Source organism: Ranitomeya imitator, chromosome 2, assembly GCF_032444005.1.
Source record: "Ranitomeya imitator isolate aRanImi1 chromosome 2, aRanImi1.pri, whole genome shotgun sequence".
NCBI lineage: Eukaryota > Metazoa > Chordata > Amphibia > Anura > Dendrobatidae > Ranitomeya > Ranitomeya imitator.
In genome coordinates, this window is record NC_091283.1 from 664,139,595 (window position 1) to 664,160,601 (window position 21,007).

A 21,007-nucleotide genomic window follows, 5' to 3' on the forward strand; every position below is an offset into this window, starting at 1 on the left:
GCCAATATTAATCTCCCACTGATTGATTTAGTGATTTTTTTTGGTAGATTTTGGAACCCAAATCAAGCAAAAAAATTAATAGGCTTTCTATGGCCCACAATTGGGGAGAGAGAGAGAGATGGCACACCCAGGAGTCAAGACTGGCACACAAGCAGAAGGGGCAATATGAATCTCCCACAGATTTTTTTTTTTTTTTTCAGGGATACTTGAGAGAAAAAAAAATACAAAAAAAATGATTTTTTTCAGGAATAATTTAGAAACCAAAGAAAATAAAATGATTGTTTCAGGGAGAATTTAGAAAACAAATAAAACAAAAAATAGGCTTTCTAGGGCCCACTGAGTGACAGATGACGCACACAGGAGTCAGGAGTGGCACACAAGCCCAGAGGCCAATATTAATCTCCCACTGATTGATTTAGTGATTTTTTTCAGGTAGATTTTGGAACCCAAATCAAGCAAAAAAATTAATAGGCTTTCTATGGCCCACTATTTGTGAGAGAGATGGCACGCTCAGGACTGGCACACAAGCCCAGAGGCCAATATTAATCTCCCATTTTTTTTTTTCCAGGGAAAATTTATAAACCCAATAAAAAAAATAATAATAAATAGGCTTTCTATGGCCCACTATCTGAGAGAGAGAGATGGCACGCTTAGGACTGGCACACAAGCCCAAAGCCCAATATTAATCTCCCACTGATTGATTTAATGATTTTTTCAGGTAGAATTTAGAACCCAAATCAAGCAAAAAAATTAATAGGCTTTCTATGGCCCACTGAGTGAGAGATGGCACACACAGGAGTAAGGAGTGGCACACAAGCCCTGAGGCCAATATTTTTGTCCCACTGATTGATTGATTGATTTTTTCAGGTAGAATTAGGAACCCAAATCAACCCAAAAAATAAATAGGCTTTCTATGGCCCACTATTTGTGAGAGAGATGGCACGCTCAGGACTGGCACACAAGCCCAGAGGCCAATATTAATCTCCCACTTTTTTTTTTTTTCCAGGGAAAATTTATAAACCCAATAGAAAAAATAATAATAAATAGGCTTTCTATGGCCCACTATCTGAGAGAGAGAGATGGCACGCTTAGGACTGGCACACAAGCCCAAAGGCCAATATTAATCTCCCACTGATTGATTGATTGATTTTTTCAGGTAGAATTATGAACCCAAATCAACCAAAAAAATAAATAGGCTTTCTATGGCCCACTATTTGTGAGAGAGATGGCACGCTCAGGACTGGCACACAAGCCCAGAGGCCAATATTAATCTCCCACTTTTTTTTTTTTTCCAGGGAAAATTTATAAACCCAATAAAATAATAAAAAAATAGGCTTTCTATGGCCCACTATCTGAGAGAGAGAGAGATGGCACGCTTAGGACTGGCACACAAGCCCAAAGGCCAATATTAATCTCCCACTGATTGATTTATTGATTTTTTCAGGTAGAATTTAGAACCCAAATCAAGCAAAAAAATTAATAGGCTTTCTATGGCCCACTGAGTGAGAGATGGCACACACAGGAGTAAGGAGTGGCACACAAGCCCTGAGGCCAATATTTTTCTCCCACTGATTGATGTTGTGATTTTTTCTGGTAGATTTTGGAACCCAAAACAAGCAAAAAAATAAATAGGCTTTCTATGGCCCACTGAGTGAGAGATGACACAGACAGAGATGGCACTCTAGCAGAAATGTCAATCTTAATCTCCCACAAAAAAAAAAAAAAAAAAAAAAGGAACTGTCCTTCAATTACTATCTCCCTGCAGTAATCTCAGCCAGGTATGGCAGGCAGCAATAAGGAGTGGACTGATGCACAAATTAAATAAAAAGTGTGGACAAACACACAAGATAGCTGTGCAGAAAGGAAGGAACAAGAGGATTTGTGCTTTGAAAAAAGCAGTTGGTTTGCACAGCGGCGTACACACAGCAATGCAGCTATCAGGGAGCCTTCTAGGGCAGCCCAATGAGCTACAGCGCTGAGGAAAAAAAAAAAAAAAGGAGCTTCCACTGTCCCTGCACACCGAAGGTGGTGTTGGGCAGTGGAAATCGCTACAGCACAAGCGGTTTTGTGGTTAATGGACCCTGCCTAACGCTATCCCTGCTTCTGACGAAGCGGCAGCAACCTCTCCCTAAGCTCAGATCAGCAGCAGTAACATGGCGGTCGGCGGGAACTCCCCTTTATAGCCCCTGTGACGCCGCAGACAGCAAGCCAATCACTGCAATGCCCTTCTCTAAGATGGTGGGGACCAGGACCTATGTCATCACGCTGCCCACACTCTGCGTTTACCTTCATTGGCTGAGAAATGGCGCTTTTCGCGTCATTGAAACGCGACTTTGGCGCGAAAGTCGCGTACCGCATGGCCAACCACGCACAGGGGTCGGATCGGGTTTCATGAAACTCGACTTCGCCAAAAGTCGGCGACTTTTGAAAATGTTCGACCCGTTTCGCTCAACCCTAGTGAGAACTGCAAACATTTCTAGGAGAATTAGGTTCTACTCATATTTGCTCCTCTCTAATGCTTAAGGCCCAATATAAACAGCAATGAGATGTATTGTCTACAGTATACTGCAGCTTTGGTCAGCATCCACTTTTATTAGTGGCTAGGAAACAGTTCAGTATACTGTGTATCCGGCCATCTAACTTGCTTTTTGCATGCTTGGCAAGGGAGGACATGTCATGGTTGGAACCAGGATCGGACTGGGCATCTGGCAATTCTGGCAAAAGAAAGGTTTTAATGTTTAAAAGAAGCGAATTAAAAAACTAATATTAATCAAAAAGTATGATTCAGGCGAAACCCCTACTGAATCCATTCTCTATAAAGAGGCCGTCACTTTGGACTATGTCTGGCCTCTGTTCTTGCAGTGTCCCATCTATATAGGCATGTTGAAAAGTGCAGTCGATCATACTTTTGTGCAAATCCAAAAAGTTGAATGCCACTGGACCAACACCAGAGACGTCATTCTGAAAACCCAATGTAAGTACCAATCAAAAGGTTGGACATGCTTGTTAATGGCTAGTGGATTTCCTTGTTCTTATTGGAATGTGCAATTTGTAGAATCAGACTGAAGGCAGCAAACCCAAGAAGGGTATGGAAACAAAGAGTAGAGAAACACATGTGAAACAAGGCAGAATATGTATTAAACCTTAGATTCCTCAAAGTAATAATAATAATAATAATAATAATAATTTTATTTATATAGCGCCAACATATTCCGCAGCGCTTTACAAATTATAGAGGGGACTTGTACAGACAATAGACATTACAGCATAACAGAAATACAGTTCAAAACAGATACCAGGAGGAGTGAGGGCCCTGCTCGCAAGCTTACAAACTATGGGGAAAAGGGGAGACACGAGAGGTGGATGGTAACAGTTGCTTTAGTTATTCGGACCAGCTATAGTGTAAGGCTCAGGTGTTCATGTAAAGCTGCATGAACCAGTTACCTGCCTAAGTATGTAGCAGTACAGACACAGAGGGCTAATACTGCATAAAGTGTATGAGAACATGATGCGAGGAACCTTTTTTTTTTTTTTTTTTTTTTATTATAAATAGGCCACACAGGGATCGTTAGGTTAATGCATTGAGGCGGTAGGCCAGTCTGAACAAATGAGTTTTTAGGGCACGCTTAAAACTGTGGGGATTGGGGATTAATCGTATTAACCTAGGTAGTGCATTCCAAAGAATCGGCGCAGCACGTGTAAAGTCTTGGAGACGGGAGTGGGAGGTTCTGATTATTGAGGATGCTAACCTGAGGTCATTAGCGGAGCGGAGGGCACGGGTAGGGTGGTAGACTGATACCAGGGAGGAGATGTAGGGTGGTGCTGAGCCATGGAGTGCTTTGTGGATGAGGGTAGTAGTTTTGTACTGGATTCTGGAGTGGATGGGTAGCCAGTGTAATGACTGGCACAGGGTAGAGGCATCGGTGTAACGGTTGGTGAGGAATATGATCCTGGCTGCAGCATTCAGGACAGATTGGAGCGGGGAGAGTTTTGCAAGAGGGAGACCGATTAGTAGAGAGTTACAATAGTCCAGACGAGAATGAATAAGTGAAACAGTCAGAGTTTTTGCAGAGTCGAAATTAAGAAAAGGGCGAATTCTAGAAATGTTTTTGAGATGCAGGTAAGAAGAGCGAGCCAGTGATCGGATGTAGGGGGTGAATGAAAGGTCAGAATCAAGGATGACCCCAAGGCAGCGGGCATGTTGCTTTGGAGTAATGGTGGAACCGCACACGGAGATGGCAATGTCAGGCAAAGGTAGGTTAGTAGAGGGAGAGAACACGAGGAGTTCAGTTTTTGACAGGTTTAGTTTCAGATAGAGGGAGGACATGATGTTAGAGACAGCGGTAAGAACCATTCTTTTAACCTGAAAAAGGGCTTTTTATAGGCCGAAACATATTCTAGATGTCCACTGGTTTGATTTAACTGCATGTAACTGTGCTTTGTTACATTTTTAACTATTTCTCAATAAAATGTAAGTTTTAAGCAAATAAGACCTCTGAAGGTGCAGCGGATTCTTCATCGCCGGGTCATACATTTTTTTTCTGGATTCTTTTAACCTGATGACAGCTTTTGGAATTTTCTGAGGCAGCATCATCAGGTAGTCACGTAGAATGGCTTTTCTACTGAGGTGCTGAGCACTTGTTGGCTGCTTTGTCTTCACTCTGGTGTACTTGGACAAACCCTTCTCATTCCCCATGTTGGTCCCGTTAAAATAAAAAAACTTATGCTTACCTTCTGTTCCAGCTATGTCGGCACTCGTGTGCCCGAGGCTAACATGAGGTTGTCATGTCACAAGAGCCCTGTGCCCAACCAGCGCTGGCGTCAATGTTTCTGCCTTCAGACAAATCGAACATCAAGAGGAAGCTAGAGAGAAGCTGCAGTCCTGACTTCGTGTTAATGTTCAATACGTTAGGCGGGGGTAGTGAAGCCAGCGCTGATTGGGGCAGGGCATGTGTAGCATAACAACCTCACGTGAGCCACGGCAATGGCCCCGCTGGAAAGACACCAGCACCAAAGGTGAGTATAGTTGTTTTTATTTTAACAGGGCTAAACATGAGGATTTGAATGGGTTGTCCTTCTTGGTCAGGGATGGAGTGCTGTGTCAGATCACATGGCTGCAATACCATCATTTGTTTTGGAAAAGGACAATGACCCAAAACATACCTCACATAACCTTGAGCTTTGTTGTGATTCATTGTCATGTTGAAACACAAATGATAGTCCGCTGCTTGCAAACCAGATGTGCTGACATGTTGTTGCAGAATTCAGATTATCACAGGTTCAAGTCCCCAATGAAGACTACAAATTTCAATAAAAAATAAGAAAAGGGTTTTAAAATAATACAACTTGAAATCGCTTCCCTTTTAACCAAATAAAAAAAATTAAAAATATGTGTATGCGGTATCTCCTTGTCCATAAATGTCGTTCTATTAAAACAAAATTCATTAACCCGATTGTTTTTTCATTACAGCATTTACCAATATAAATGCCAGTACTGCAGGCTTTTGGCAGCCACAGAGCCACAAAAAATGCAATGAGGCGATCAATGCGTCCATAAACCCCAAAATGGTATGAATAAAAATGTCAGCTCAAGGCACAAATACAAGCCCTCACACAGTTCCATCAACTAAAATTTTAAAGTGTTACGGGACTTAGAACATGACAACGAAAGCACATTGTTTCCACCATTTAAATAAAAAACGGCTATGCATGTTTGGTATTACAGTAATCGTACTGACCTGGAGAATCATACGTTAGGACTGGCGGAACGCACCGAGTAAATAATAAGGTGCGTTCGCAGTCCGGGGTCCACCGTGCAGGAGAGAACCCGCTGCTGGGAAATGGCGGCACTATATGACGGTGGAAACGAACTCTGTTACGTCACAGAGCCGCAGTACCGCACCAAGAGCACAAGTAAGAAGTCACAGAACCCAATTCCAAGACACGAGATTGGGTTTGTCTAGACCACTTGCGCTCGACACCACAACTGGGTGTCAGAATAAACTTAAGTAATTAGTAGCACAAGAGTGCGAGCAGTGCCGCACTGGCGGACGCCACTAACCACCCAGGCTTGGATTGGAAAGCGCTTTAATAACGCATGGCGCCGCTCTGGCGGTCACAGCAATAGACGCTGTAACGTGTGTTTAGTGCTGAGACGTTGTAAGTTATGCTTAATGCTAATAGCTCAGCCGGGCGCTAGATAGCATACATCCACCTTTTGCGAACAGTCATACACAAGGGAGGGGATGTTTAACCCCTTCAAGACCCAGCCTATTTTGACCTTAAAGACCTTGCCGTTTTTTGCAATTCTGACCAGTGTCCCTTTATGAGGTAATAACTCAGGAACGCTTCAACGGATCCTAGCGGTTCTGAGATTGTTTTTTCGTGACATATTGGGCTTCATGTTAGTGGTAAATTTAGGTCAATAAATTCTGCATTTATTTGTGATAAACACGGAAATTTGGCGAAAATTTTGAAAATTTCGCAATTTTCACATTTTGAATTTTTATTCTGTTAAACCAGAGAGATATGTGACACAAAATAGTTAATAAATAACATTTCCCACATGTTTACTTTACATCAGCACAATTTTGGAAACAAAATTTTTTTTTGTTAGGAAGTTATAAGGGTTAAAATTTGACCAGCGATTTGTCATTTTTACAACGAAATTTACAAAACCATTTTTTTTAGGGACCACCTCACATTTGAAGTCAGTTTGAGGGGTCTATATGGCTGAAAATACCCAAAAGTGACACCATTCTAAAAACTGCACCCCTCAAGGTACTCAAAACCACATTCAAGAAGTTTATTAACCCTTCAGGTGCTTCACAGCAGCAGAAGCAACATGGAAGGAAAAAATGAACATTTAACTTTTTAGTCACAAAAATTATCTTTTAGCAACAATTTTTTTATTTTCCCAATGGTAAAAGGAGAAACTGAACCACGAAAGTTGTTGTCCAATTTGTCCTGAGTACGCTGATACCTCATATGTGGGGGTAAACCACTGTTTGGGCGCACGGCAGGGCTTGGAAGGGAAGGAGCGCCATTTGACTTTTTGAATCAAAAATTGGCTCCACTCTTTAGCGGACACCATGTCACGTTTGGAGAGCCCCCGTGTGCCTAAAAATTGGAGCTCCCCCACAAGTGACCCCATTTTGGAAACTAGACGCCCCAAGGAACTTATCTAGATGCATAGTGAGCACTTTGAACCCCCAGGTGCTTCACAAATTGATCCGTAAAAATGAAAAAGTACTTTTTTTTCACAAAAAAATTCTTTTAGCCTCAATTTTTTCATTTTCACATGGGCAACAGGATAAAATGGATCCTAAAATGTGTTGGGCAATTTCTCCTGAGTACACCAATACCTCACATGTGGGGGTAAACCACTGTTTGGGCACATGGTAAGGCTCGGAAGGGAAGGAGCGCCATTTGACTTTTTGAATGAAAAATTATTTCCATCGTTAGCGGACACCATGTCGCGTTTGGATAGCTCCTGTGTGCCTAAACATTGGCGCTCCCCCACAAGTGACCCCATTTTGGAAACTAGACCCCCCAAGGAACTTATTTAGATGCCTAGTGAGCACTTTAAACCCTCAGGTGCTTCACAAATTGATCTGTAAAAATGAAAAAGTACTTTTTTTTCACAAAAAAATTATTTTCGCCTCAATTTTTTCATTTTCACATGGGCAGTAGGATAAAATAGATCATAAAATTTGTTGGGCAATTTCTCCCGAGTACGCCGATACCTCATATGTGGGGGTAAACCACTGTTTGGGCACACGGCAGGGCTCGGAAGGGAAGGCGCGCCATTTGACTTTTTGAATGGAAAATTAGCTCCAATTGTTAGCGGACACCATGTCGCGTTTGGAGAGCCCCCTGTGTGCCTAAACATTGGAGCTCCCCCACAAGTGACCCCATTTTGGAAAGTAGACCCCCCAAGGAACTTATCTAGATGCATATTGAGCACTTTAAACCCCCAGGTGCTTCACAGAAGTTTATAACGCAGAGCCATGAAAATAAAAAATAATTTTTCTTTCCTCAAAAATGATTTTTTAGCCTGGAATTTCCTATTTTGCCAAGGATAATGGGAGAAATTGGACCCCAAATATTGTTGTCCAGTTTGTCCTGAGTACGCTGATACCCCATATGTGGGGGTAAACCACTGTTTGGGCGCACGGCAGGGCTCGGAAGGGATGGCACGCCATTTGGCTTTTTAAATGGAAAATTAGCTCCAATCATTAGCGGACACCATGTCACGTTTGGAGAGCCCCTGTGTGCTTAAACATTGGAGATCCCCCAGAAATGACACCATTTTGGAAACTAGACCCCCAAAGGAACTAATCTAGATGTGTGGTGAGGACTTTGAACCCCCAAGTGCTTCACAGAAGTTTATAACGCAGAGCCATGAAAATAAAAAAAAAAATTATTTTCTCAAAAATGATCTTTTAGCCTGCAATTTTTTATTTTCCCAAGGGTAACAGGAGAAATTTGACCCCAAAAGTTGTTGTCCAGTTTCTCCTGAGTACGCTGATACCCCATATGTGGGGGTAAATCACTGTTTGGGCACATGCCGGGGCTCGGAAGTGAAGTAGTGACGTTTTGAAATGCAGACTTTGATGGAATGCTCTGTGGGCGTCACGTTGCGTTTGCAGAGCCCCTGATGTGGCTTAACAGTAGAAACCCCCCACAAGTGACCCCATTTTGGAAACTAGACCCCCAAAGGAACTTATCTAGATGTGTGGTGAGCACTTTGAACCCCCAAGTGCTTCATAGAAGTTTATAATGCAGAGCCGTGAAAATAATAAATACGTTTTCTTTCCTCAAAAATAATTATTTAGCCCAGAATTTTTTAATTTTCCCAAGGGTAACAGGAGAAATTTGACCCCAAAAGTTGTTGTCCAGTTTCTCCTGAGTACGGTGATACCCCATATGTGGGGGTAAACTACTGTTTGGGCACATGCCGGGGCTTGGAATTGAAGTAGTGACGTTTTGAAATGCAGACTTTGATGGAATGCTCTGCGGGCGTCACGTTGCGTTTGCAGAGCCCCTGATGTGCCTAAACAGTAGAAACCCCCCACAAGTGACCCCATTTTGGAAACTAGACCCTGAAAGGAACTTATCTAGATGTGTGGTGAGCACTTTGAACCCCCAAGTGCTTCATAGAAGTTTATAATGCAGAGCCGTGAAAATAATAAATACGTTTTCTTTCCTCAAAAATAATTATTTAGCCCAGAATTTTTTATTTTCCCAAGGGTTACAGGAGAAATTGGACCACAAAAGTTGTTGTCCAGTTTCTCCTGAGTACGCTGATACCCCATATGTGGGGGTAAACCACTGTTTGGGCACACGTCGGGGCTCAGAAGGGAAGTAGTGACTTTTGAAATGCAGACTTTGATGGAATGGTCTGCGGGTGTCACGTTGCGTTTGCAGAGCCCCTGGTGTGCCTAAACAGTAGAGACCCCCAACAAGTGACCCCATTTTAGAAACTAGACCCCCCAAGGAACTTATCTAGATATGTGGTGAGCACTTTGAACCCCCAAGTGCTTCACAGACGTTTACAACGCAGAGCCGTGAAAATAAAAAATCATTTTTCTTTCCTCAAAAATTATGTTTTAGCAAGCATTTTTTTAGATTCACAAGGGTAACAGGAGAAATTGGACCCCAGTAATTGTTGCGCAGTTTGTCCTGAGTATGCTGGTACCCCATATGTGGGGGTAAACCACTGTTTGGGCACACGTCAGGGCTCGGAAGTGAGGGAGCACCATTTGACTTTTTGAATACGAGATTGGCTGGAATCAATGGTGGCGCCATGTTGCGTTTGGAGACCCCTGATGTGCCTAAACAGTGGTAACCCCTCAATTCTAACTCCAACACTAACCCCAACACACCCCTAACCCTTATCCCAACTGTAGCCATAATCCTAATCACAACCCTAACCCCAACACACCCCTAACCACAACACTAACCCCAACACACCCCTAACCCTAACCACAACCCTAATTCCAACCCTAACCCTAAGGCTATGTGCCCACGTTGCGGATTCGTGTGAGATATTTCCGCACCATTTTTGAAAAATCTGCGGGTAAAAGGCACTGTGTTTTACCTGCGGATTTTCCGCGGATTTCCAGTGTTTTTTGTGCGGATTTCACCTGCAGATTCCTATTGAGGAACAGGTGTAAAACGCTGCGGAATCCGCACAAAGAATTGACATGCTGCGGAAAATACAACGCAGCGTTCCCGCGCGGTATTTTCCGCACCATGGGCACAGCGGATTTGGTTTTTCATATGTTTACATGGTACTGTAAACGTGATGGAAAACTGCTACGAATCCTCAGCCAAATCCGCACCATGTGCACATAGCCTAATTCTAAAGGTATGTGCACACGCTGCGGATCCGCAGCAGTTTCCCATGAGTGTACAGTTCAATGTAAACCTATGGGAAACAAAAATCGCTGCACACATGCTGCGGAAAAACTGCACGGAAACGCAGCGGTTTACATTCCGCAGCATGTCACTTCTTTGTGCGGATTCCGCAGCGGTTTTACAACTGCTCCAATAGAAAATCGCAGTTGTAAAACCGCAGTGAAATGCGCAGAAAAAAACGCGGTAAATCCGCCATAAATCCGCAGCGGTTTAGCACTGCGGATTTATCAAATCCGCAGCGGAAAAATCCGCAGAGGACCAGAATACGTGTGCACATTCCTAACCCTAACCCTAGCCCTAACCCTAGCCCTAACCCTAACCCTACCCCTAACCCTACCCCTAACCCTACCCCTAACCCTAACCCTACCCCTACCCCTAGCCCTAACCTTAACCCTAACCCTACCCCTAACCCTAACCCTACCCCTAACCCTAACCCTATTCTAACATTAGTGGAAAAAAAAAAAATTCTTTATTTTTTTATTGTCCCTATGGGGGTGACAAAGGGGGGGGGGGTCATTTATTATTTTTTTTATTTTGATCACTGAGATAGATTATATCTCAGTGATCAAAATGCACTTTGGAACGAATCTGCCGGCCGGCAGATTCGGCGGGCGCACTGCGCATGCGCCCGCCATTTTGGAAGATGGCGGCGCCCGGGAGAAGACGGACGGGACCACGGCTGGATCGGTAAGTATGATAGGGTGGGGGGGGACCACGGGGGGGGGATCGGAGCACGGGGGGGGAATCGGAGCGCGGGAGGGGTGGAACGGAGCGCGGGGGGCGTGGAACGGAGCACGGGGGGGCTGGAATGGAGCACGGGGGGGTTGAACGGAGCACGGGGGGGGTGGATCGGAGTGCAGGGGGGGTGATTGGAGCACGGGGGGGTGATTGGAGCACGGGGGGAGCGGACACGAGCACGGGGGGGAGCGGAGCACTGGACGGAGGGGAGCCGGAGCAGTGTACCGGCCAGATCGGGGGGGTGGGGGGGCGATCGGAGGGGTGGGGTGGGGGCACACTAGTATTTCCAGCCATGGCCGATGATATTTCAGCATCGGCCATGGCTGGATTGTAATATTTCACCCGTTATAATGGGTGAAATATTACAAATCGCTCTGATTGGCAGTTTCACTTTCAACAGCCAATCAGAGCGATCGTAGCCACGAGGGGGTGAAGCCACCCCCCCTGGGCTAAACTACCACTCCCCCTGTCCCTGCAGATCGGGTGAAATGGGAGTTAACCCTTTCACCCGATCTGCAGGGACGCGATCTTTCCATGACGCCGCATAGGCGTCATGGGTCGGAATTGCACCGACTTTCATGACGCCTACGTGGCGTCAAAGGTCGGGAAGGGGTTAAAGAACGACTTGCACTCATCAACACACATACGTTTTCAAATGTACACTAGCGCATGGCCGTGCGGCCATGCGAACCTTTTATAGCTGCAGCAAGTACAGAACCTTCCCTGAAGAACCAATGGGAAGCTGCCACAGAAGTTGAGCACCTTCAGGACATTCCTAGAGGACCAATGGGGTTTGCTGCATTATCTAAGCATGTGACCCTTGATCTCCAACGGGAGATCTTGACCTGGGCATGCTCAGAAGGGAAAAAGCAGGACTTAGTCCCAAAAACGTCTGCTCGCCGCTGCCCAGTACTGGCTACAATGGTAGAAGCTGGAAATAATGCAGTAACCCTTTGCACAGAGTCAGACTGAGCAAGACATAGGGACCGACGTCTCCGCTGAGCATGCTCCACTATGGCAGGAGAAGAGTGGGAGACCACAGCGGAGATGGACCGAGATTCCCCCTGTGCAGAAACGGGAACTCGACCCCTAACATCATATTGCCCAAAAAAAACAATGATGGAATTTTTAGCAATTTTACAGTATGTTAATTTTTTTTCCTGCTTTCCAGTATATTACATGATAGAATGGAAGGTGTCAATAAAAAGTACAACTCGTCCTACAAAAAAAAATATGCCCTCATACAGCTGTATGGACTGAAAAAAAAAGTTATGGCTGTTGAAAGAAGTGGAGTAGCGCTCAAAAGTGCAAAAATGGAAAATTGGCAGGCTGGAAAGGGGTTAAATGTATGCTAAAATGGTTGTTTCTGTTTATTTAGTTGAGCGGTTCCTGCCATATTGTGGCTTAGAACATCTGTGGACTAGGGCTCAGCACTGTATGGAGCTGTGCGCCTACGCTGCCTCTGCAAAACACACCTGGTGGTCACAGACACTTTCTGAAGACCCGAGATTTTACTAATGAACTCTTGATGAGGCATACCTGTTCATTGGAAACCATTCCAGGTGACTACCCGGTGAAGCTACTTGAGGGATTGCCAAGCAGAGTAAAAGGGGGTCCAAACTGTGAATGGTACTGTAAGTGCTAAGAGTAGAGCACATGCTAAATGTGAACAGAACTTTAAAAGTGATCCAAAATTATTAACGCTATTTACCTCAAAATGATATTAGTAAACTCATCCTGATAAAATCAAGCCCTCATTTAGGTCTGTCACCTGTCAATGGAAAAATAGGTTGCTTCATGGCACCCAAAAAACAGAAGCCACATTCCCAAAACCAAATACCCCCTTCCGCAGCATTTAGCATCCACATGTATGGCATTGCTGTAGTGAGCAGCAGCTGGGCACAATGTATTAGGCACAAACATGGCATATTTGCAATTTTCACTCTACAGGCTTATTTCTAGAAAATAGAAATAGTCATCAAACCCTAAGATGAATACACTGAGTGGTGTAATTTATTTCCAAAATGGGGTGATTTCTACTATGCCTAAACAGTAGTTTCCAACCACATATAAGCTATTGTCATATTTGGAAGAAATTGTGTGACTAATTGTGTTGTCCAATTTCTGCTTTTTCTGTTTCTGAAAATGAAAAATGTTCCTGGTTGTAAATTCTATGAAGGTGCACCGTTTTCTAAATGGGGTCTTATTTGTTTGTTTTTTTTGTATATTTTGGTAAAAATAATACAAATTAAACTTTTAATCTTTCAGTATTCTAACAAAAACAAAATCTTAAAAAAATAGATATACAGTTAGGTCCATATATATTTGGACAGAGACAACGTTTTTCTAATTTTGGTTATAGACATTACCACAATGAATTTTAAACAAAACAGTTCAGGTGCAGTTGAAGTTCAGACGTTCAGCTTTCATTTGAGGGTATCCACATTAAATTTGGATGAAGGGTTTAGGCGTTTCAGCTCCTTAACATGTGCCACCCTGTTTTTAAAGGGACCAAAAGTAATTGGACAGATTCAATAATTTTAAATTAAATGTTCATTTTTAGTACTTGGGTTGAAAACCCTTTGTTGGCAATGACTGCCTGAAGTGTTGAACTCATGGACATCACCAGACGCTGTGTTTCCTCCTTTTTGATGCTCTGCCAGGCCTTCACTGCGGTGGTTTCCAGTTGCTGTTTGTTCGTGGGCCTTTCTGTCTGAAGTTTAGTCTTTAACAAGTGAAATGCATGCTCAATTGGGTTGGGATCAGGTGACTGACTTGGCTATTCAAGAATATTCCACTTCTTTGCTTTAATAAACTCCTGGGTTGCTTTGGATTTATGTTTTGGGTCATTGTCCATCTGTAGTATGAAATGACGACCAATCAGTTTGGCTGCATTTGGCTGGATCTGAGCACACAGTATGTCTCTGAATACCTCAGAATTCATTCGGCTGCTTCTGTCCTGTGTCACATCATCAATAAACACTAGTGACCCAGTGCCACTGGCAGCCATGCATGCCCAAGCCATCACACTGCTTCCGCCGTGTTTTACAGATGATGTGGTATGCTTTGGATCATGAGCTGTACCACGCCTTCGCCATACTTTTCTCTTTCCATCATTCTGGTAGAGGTTGATCTTGGTTTCATCTGTCCAAAGAATGTTCTTCCAGAACTGTGCTGGCTTTTTTAGATGTTTTTAGCAAAGTCCAGTCTAGCCTTTTTATTCTTGATGCTTATGAGTGGCTTGCACCGTGCAGTGAACCCTCTGTATTTACTGTCATGCAGTCTTCTCTTTATGGTAGATTTGGATATTGATACGCCGACCTCCTGGAGAGTGTTGTTCACTTGGTTGGCTGTTGTGAAGGGGTTTCTCTTCACCATGGAGATTATTCTGCAATTATCCACCACGGTTGTCTTCCGTGGGCGCCCAGGTCTTTTTGCATTGATGAGTTCACCAGTGCTTTTTTTCTTTCTCAGGATGTACCAAACTGTAGATTTCACCACTCCTAATATTGCAGCAATTTCTCAGAAGGGTTTTTTCTGTTTTCGCAGCTTAAGGATGGCTTGTTTTACCTGCATGGAGAGCTCCTTTGACCGCATGTTTACTTCACAGCAAAACCTTCCAAATGCAAGCACTACACCTCAAATCAACTCCAGGCCTTTTATCTGCTTAATTGAGAATGACATAATGAAGGGATTGCCCACACCTGTCCATAAAACAGCCTTGGAGTCAATTGTCCAATTACTTTTGGTCCCTTTAAAAACAGGGTGGCACATGTTTAGGAGCTGAAACTCCTAAACCCTTCATCCAATTTTAATGTGGATACCCTCAAATGAAAGCTGAAAGTCTGAACTTCAACTGCATCTGAATTGTTTTGTTTAAAATTCATTGTGGTAAAGTCTATAACCAAAATTAGAAAAATGTTGTCTCTGTCCAAATATATATGGACCTAACTGTATAGTAAATGTTATTTATTACCTATTTTGTGTGGTATGACTGTTCATCAGCTTAAAGAGCTAACATAGAAAAAACTCAGAAAAAATACATACCATGAGATACGGCCTACCCAAAACCCTGTCTGATGACAAATGCACACTTAACATTGATATAACTCACATAGGACGCCAGTCATATGGACTGGCGTCCTATGTGAGTTATACCAATGTGCATTTTTTCTGCTAGGCAGCCAAACCCTGCAATGGTTGGTTGGGGTGGCTGTTTTTATCAAGTAGTTTGCACCTGTGCCGCTCCTAGCCTTTATCAGTGGAGGCCTGCTGCATCCTGCTATGTGTGCATTTGTCATCAGACAGGGTTTTGGGTAGGCCGTATCTCATGGTATGTATTTTTTCCATCAGCTTAAAGGGCATAAAAATTAAAAAAGGAAAAATTGGTAATATATCTACATTTTAGTTCAACTTCAGATATTGTCATAAATAAACTAATACTGACTGATCAGTGGCTTTTCCAGTTACTACACCATCGCTCCGATCCACAAACTGTGTCACGCATTTGCTCCTCATCATTGCCTGCTTACACATGGACGGTGCTACTTCCACCAGTCTAAACCTATATAGCTTCAGAACGAGACTACATCCAGAGTTACAGTGGGGGAAATAAGGATTTGATAACTTGCTGATTTTGTAAGTTTGCCCACTGAGAAAGACATGAACAGTCTATAAATTTAAGGGTAGGTTAATTTTAACATTGAGAGATAGACTATCAAAAATAAAATCCAGAAAATCACATTGTATAAATTATATCAATTTATTTGCATTTTGCAGTAAGAAATAAATATTTGATCTCCTACCAACCATTAGGAGTTCTTGCTCCTACAGACCAGTTAGACGCTCCTAATCAGCTCGTTACCTGCATTAAAGACGATTATCTTACATAGTCACCTTTATAAATCACTACTGTCCACAGACTCAATTAATCAGTCAGACTCTGACCTCTTCAACATGGGTAAGACCAAAGAGCTTTATAAGGATGTAAGGGACAAGAACATAGACCTGCAAAATGCTGAAATGAACTATAAAACCATATGTAAGACGCTGGGTGCAATAGTAAGAAAATGGAAGAAATACAAAATGACTGTCAATCAACATCGATCTGGGGAACCATGCAAAATTTTACCTCGTGGAGTATCCTTGATCATGAGGAAGGTGAGAGATTTGCCTAAAACTACATGGGGAGAACTTGTTAATGATCTCAAGGCAGCTGGGACCACAGTCACCAAGAAAACCATTGCTAACACATTACTATGTAAAGGTTTAAAGTCCCCCTGCTCAAGAAGACGCATGTGCAGACCCATCTGGAGTTTGCCAATGAACACCTGGATGATTCTGTGAGTGATTGGGAGAAGGTGCTGTGGTCAGATTAGACAAAAGTTGAGCTCTTTGGCATTAACTGAATTCGCTGTGTTTGGAGAAAGAGAAATGCTGCCTATGACCCAAAGAACACCGTCCCCACTGTCAAGCATGGAGGGGGAAACATTATGTTTTGGGGGTGTTTCTCTGCTAAAGGCACAGGACTAATTCACCACATCAATGGGAGAATGGATGGAGCAATGTACCATAAAATCCTGAGGGACAACCTAATTTGCCAGTACATTAAAAATGGGTCTTAGCTGGGTCTTCCAGCAAGACAATGACCCAAAACATACAGCCAAGGCACCAAAGGAGTGGTTCAAAAAGAAGCACATTAAGGTCGTGGAGTGGCCTAGCCAGTCTCCAGACCTTAATCCCAAAGAAAACTTATGGAGGGAGTTGAAGCTTCGAGCTGCCAAGTGACAGCCTCACAATTTTAATGATTTAGAGATGATCTGCAAAGAGGAGTGGACCAAAATTCCTCCTGACATGTGAGCAAACCTCATCATCAACTACAAAAAAAGTCTGACTGCTGTGCTTGCCAACAAGAGTTGTGTCACCAAGTATTAAGTCTTGTTTGCCAGAGGGATCAAATACTTATTTCTCACTGCAAAATGCAAATAAATTTATATAATTTATACAATGTGATTTTCTGGATTTTATTTTTGATATTCTATCTCTCAATGTTAAAATTTAGCTACCCTTAACATTATGGACTGTTCATGTCTTTGTCAGTGGGCAAACTCACAAAATCCGCAAGGGATCAAAAACTTATTCTCCCCACTGTATATTGTAAAGGCAACTTCTGGTCCACATATAAACCACTGTGTAAGCAGAAAAGTCTGATTGAGGTCACCAGATCCAGAAGAGGACTGGAGTGATGGTGTGGAAACTGGGAAAGATGACAATCATTAGAGGCCCCATACATATACTATGCTTGGCTGATCTATCAGCTGGCAGTTATCTTGCCCAACTTTCCCATAGACATGTCGAGCGCTCGGGTTTTCTCTATGAGACAGACGCTGCCACACATCTCTGATGGCGGTTTATCTCTTAGAAAACAAAAGAATCAGCAGTCCAAAATTGAGCATTTCAGATCCTTACATTGCCTTTCCCCATACACATTATTCTGTTGGCTGAAGTCATCAACATTGGCAGCTTCATCCGACATTAGTCTAATGTGTATGGGGGCTTTAAGTATTTGAGCCTACACTACACATTTACAAGCGTCTATGCCATAGACTCTATGGGATAACATTTTTGCTAGCAGTACTGCTTTAATATCGGTATATAGGTCCAGTGACTACTAGGGTTTACAAGTCCCACTGTATGTGAAGTGTCCTGAAGTATCGCGAGCTAAGTTACTCTTTTCAAGCACAATCAATGTCAGCAGTAAGCAATATGTGACCTGAAGAAACTGACAGATCTGTAATTATTAGTGTAACAGATGGAAAACATTGCGCTATCCCCATGTGGCAGAAACTGGATATTCGAGTCCCCCACATTCCAGCCACGGCTATGTCACCCACCCTCGCCTTCTCCCACCAAAGACGAGTTACTCCGAGACACTACATAGAGAATTACCACTGTATACATACATGCGCTAGGTGGGAACACATTACTGAGATATGTTACATATAAAATAATGTAGAAAGTCGGATTCATACAACAGTTTGACATGAGTTACACATTTCCCATGGACAGTCTTCTGCGAGACAGATAGGTGTACACAGGAGCACATGCACTAAAGTGACACGTGTAATACAGAGAGTCATTACATCAGCTATGCAAAAGTAAGAATAGCATTTTTAGTTGTATACAAGTACACTATTGAGTAACATAGTAACCCAGTAACAGCTGCTGCCGAACATTGGTGCGTAACATGTGCTATTACATACCAGCAAAGAAAAAGAGCTCTGCCAGATGGAAGCCACATGTTAGGGCAGATAAGGAAAAGTAAAAGATAAGCAAAGGTAAAACAAAAGATCCTGCTAAGTACAAAGCCAGAGTGCCCAAAGTGCACTACTACTTACCTAAGGTGGCAGGCGCTGATTTTACTATGTCCAATTTGTACTTCTGCAGAGTGAAAGGAGGGGGTAACACAGGAAACAAGTACACTACTTTATAAGGCATGGGTGTAAGGGATGTGGGAGGTTTAGGAAGGGAGGAGAGAGAACAGAGTGTCGGACAGAGGAAAGGCGACCAACACGTGGAGGAGTGAGGCCAGCCAAAGCGGTTATTAGCAGTATGGAAGTGACAGTAAGCACTACATGGTGAGAAATATGTGCAGGTTATAAAAACAAAATATTCTTTTTATAACCAGTCAAGATATTGGACATAAAGATGTAACATAATGTCACCATTGTCCCCATGGACATAGAATGTCCGGTCTATAAACTACAAGGAATGTAAAAGATTCTTTTTTACAAGTCCATAATGCCAACGTATAAAAAGGGTAAGTGCACGACAAGGTCATAACCATTTTCAAGATTTTAGCTTTGTGAGGAACCCGCAGTTGAAGAGTTACATTGGCGCACTTTTACATCCATGTTATGGCTGCATTGATTTGAGCTCCACCTATTGGTTTTGCTCATTCACTGCACGCTGAGTATAACATTTGTTACATGTTATCTCAGTTGTCCTATGAATAAGGGTGTTGTATACACCAGAAACGCGTCAGGTTTCTGAGGTTTCATTTTTTTATCATGTTTTAAAGTTTTTTTCGAATAAATGGTAAATTTTATTCTCCTGTTGGACGTGCTGGTGGATTTCCCTTTTCTTTTTTCTTTTGCTTGTGATCACCAATGGGTGCGGCACCCTAAGGATGGATATCGGCTGACATATGGACTTGAAATTGGCAACGTGGTGAGCTTTCTACACTTCCCCTCCTTCCTTCCCATGTTATTATGGCTGAGTATCAAGCTTTAATCTGTGGCCAGGCTACCCCATATGCGAGCTGCATCATATAGAGGCAGAACTCTGATTCCAGTGATGTGTCACTTACTGGGCTGCTTGCTACAGTTTTTCACCATTTTTTCTGCTGTAGATCTACCAGTTAGTTCTCTGAATGCTGAGCACTGTATAACCCCGCCCACATCACTGATTGGTAGCTTTCTGTGTACACTGTGAGTAGGCAAAAAGCTGCCAATTAGTGGTGAGGGTGGGATTATACAGAGCTCATGAATATGGAGGACTATTTGGCAGCAGCCTTACTAGTCCTCTGGTGATGCTATCCTGCTCATAAAACAATAATTTTATCAAAATTTTATCAAGCAGCTCAATAAGTAATACATAGTTGGAAACAGGGTCTCCAACACTACACTGCTCTCAGATTGAGACAGATTCCGTTTTATATATGCACAATGATGAAAACAATTGACAAATATCAGGAGTTTTAGAGTTCTTTGTTTTTCATTTATTCTTAGGCAACAATTTTTTTTATTTGGAAGCTTCACAGATTTTTCCAGCAAAAAATCTCAATACCGCAAATTGTCTTTTTCTGTCTGAAAAAGAATTGTATAACAATCTGAGGTTCCTGGTACTGTACTGAACCCATTTTGAGCTCTTTGATGCCAACACAGCGTTATTGATGTCCAAGTGACCTCAACTTACAGTACTATGCAAACGTACTAGACAGATGTGGAAAAAATGCTGCAAAGTAATACTTTATAAAATAGAAATTAATAATTTAATTTTATCAATTGCAAAATGCAAAATGAATGAACAAAAGAAAAAATATAATGTCCCAGTATTGCATTATTATTATTATGTTGTTATATTGTGCTCTTTCATTGCTAATCAATAAGGTTTGCCCTCTTTAGAAGTTTGTCCTTCCTCTCTCCCTGTCTGTCTCTTATGTAGCTCTGGTATCAGTAACCCCTCTCTTCTTCCTCATTCTCATTCCTGATTCACCATCTATCAGCCATCTTAGAAGCTCATGTGTTTGCCGCCCTAGTCCTGAAGTCTTTTTTTCCTGCATATCTTCAAGAATTCAGCTGGAAAATAAACCTTCTTCTGGAAACTTCATATGTACATCCTACGAGTTAAAACTTTCTGAGGACATCAGTACGTGTGCGCAGGCTCGGACTGGCCCACCGGAGAACCGGAGGATCCTCCGGTGGGCCCTGGCACTGACACCTGCTGGCAGGGCCCCCACTGCTCCAGGGCATATTCATGACCTTAATGAACGGTGTCACATGACCGCTCAAGCAGGAAGAAGGTGCTGCGCCGCCGCCTGGAGTCAGGACAGAGCGCGAGGGATGTCGGCACGGCCGTGCAGTGGGATAGGTGAGTATGAGGGACGGGGGGATGAAAGAGGACATAATCCGGCGCGCCGTGCAGGAGCGGGTGCGGGTGCGGAGAGATAAGCCATGCATACAGGGGCGGACTATGAGCCATGCATACAGGGGGGAATATAAGCCATGCATACAGGGGGGAATAGAAGCCATGCATACAGGGGGGAATATAAGCCATGCATACAGGG

The 21,007-nt window shown here is 43.0% G+C and overlaps 1 protein-coding gene across 1 annotated transcript in view; it reads right to left on the reverse strand.

Moving 5' to 3' along the window:
• The window catches only part of SLC43A1 (solute carrier family 43 member 1), a 195,194-nt gene extending 176,559 nt beyond the window's left edge, over positions 1-18,635 (reverse strand). Inside the window, exon 1 of the mRNA XM_069752981.1 lies at positions 18,558-18,635. The gene's annotated coding sequence lies outside the window, so the exon portion shown is untranslated. The remainder of the gene's footprint in view (positions 1-18,557) is intronic.
• Positions 18,636-21,007: the final 2,372 nt, after the last annotated feature.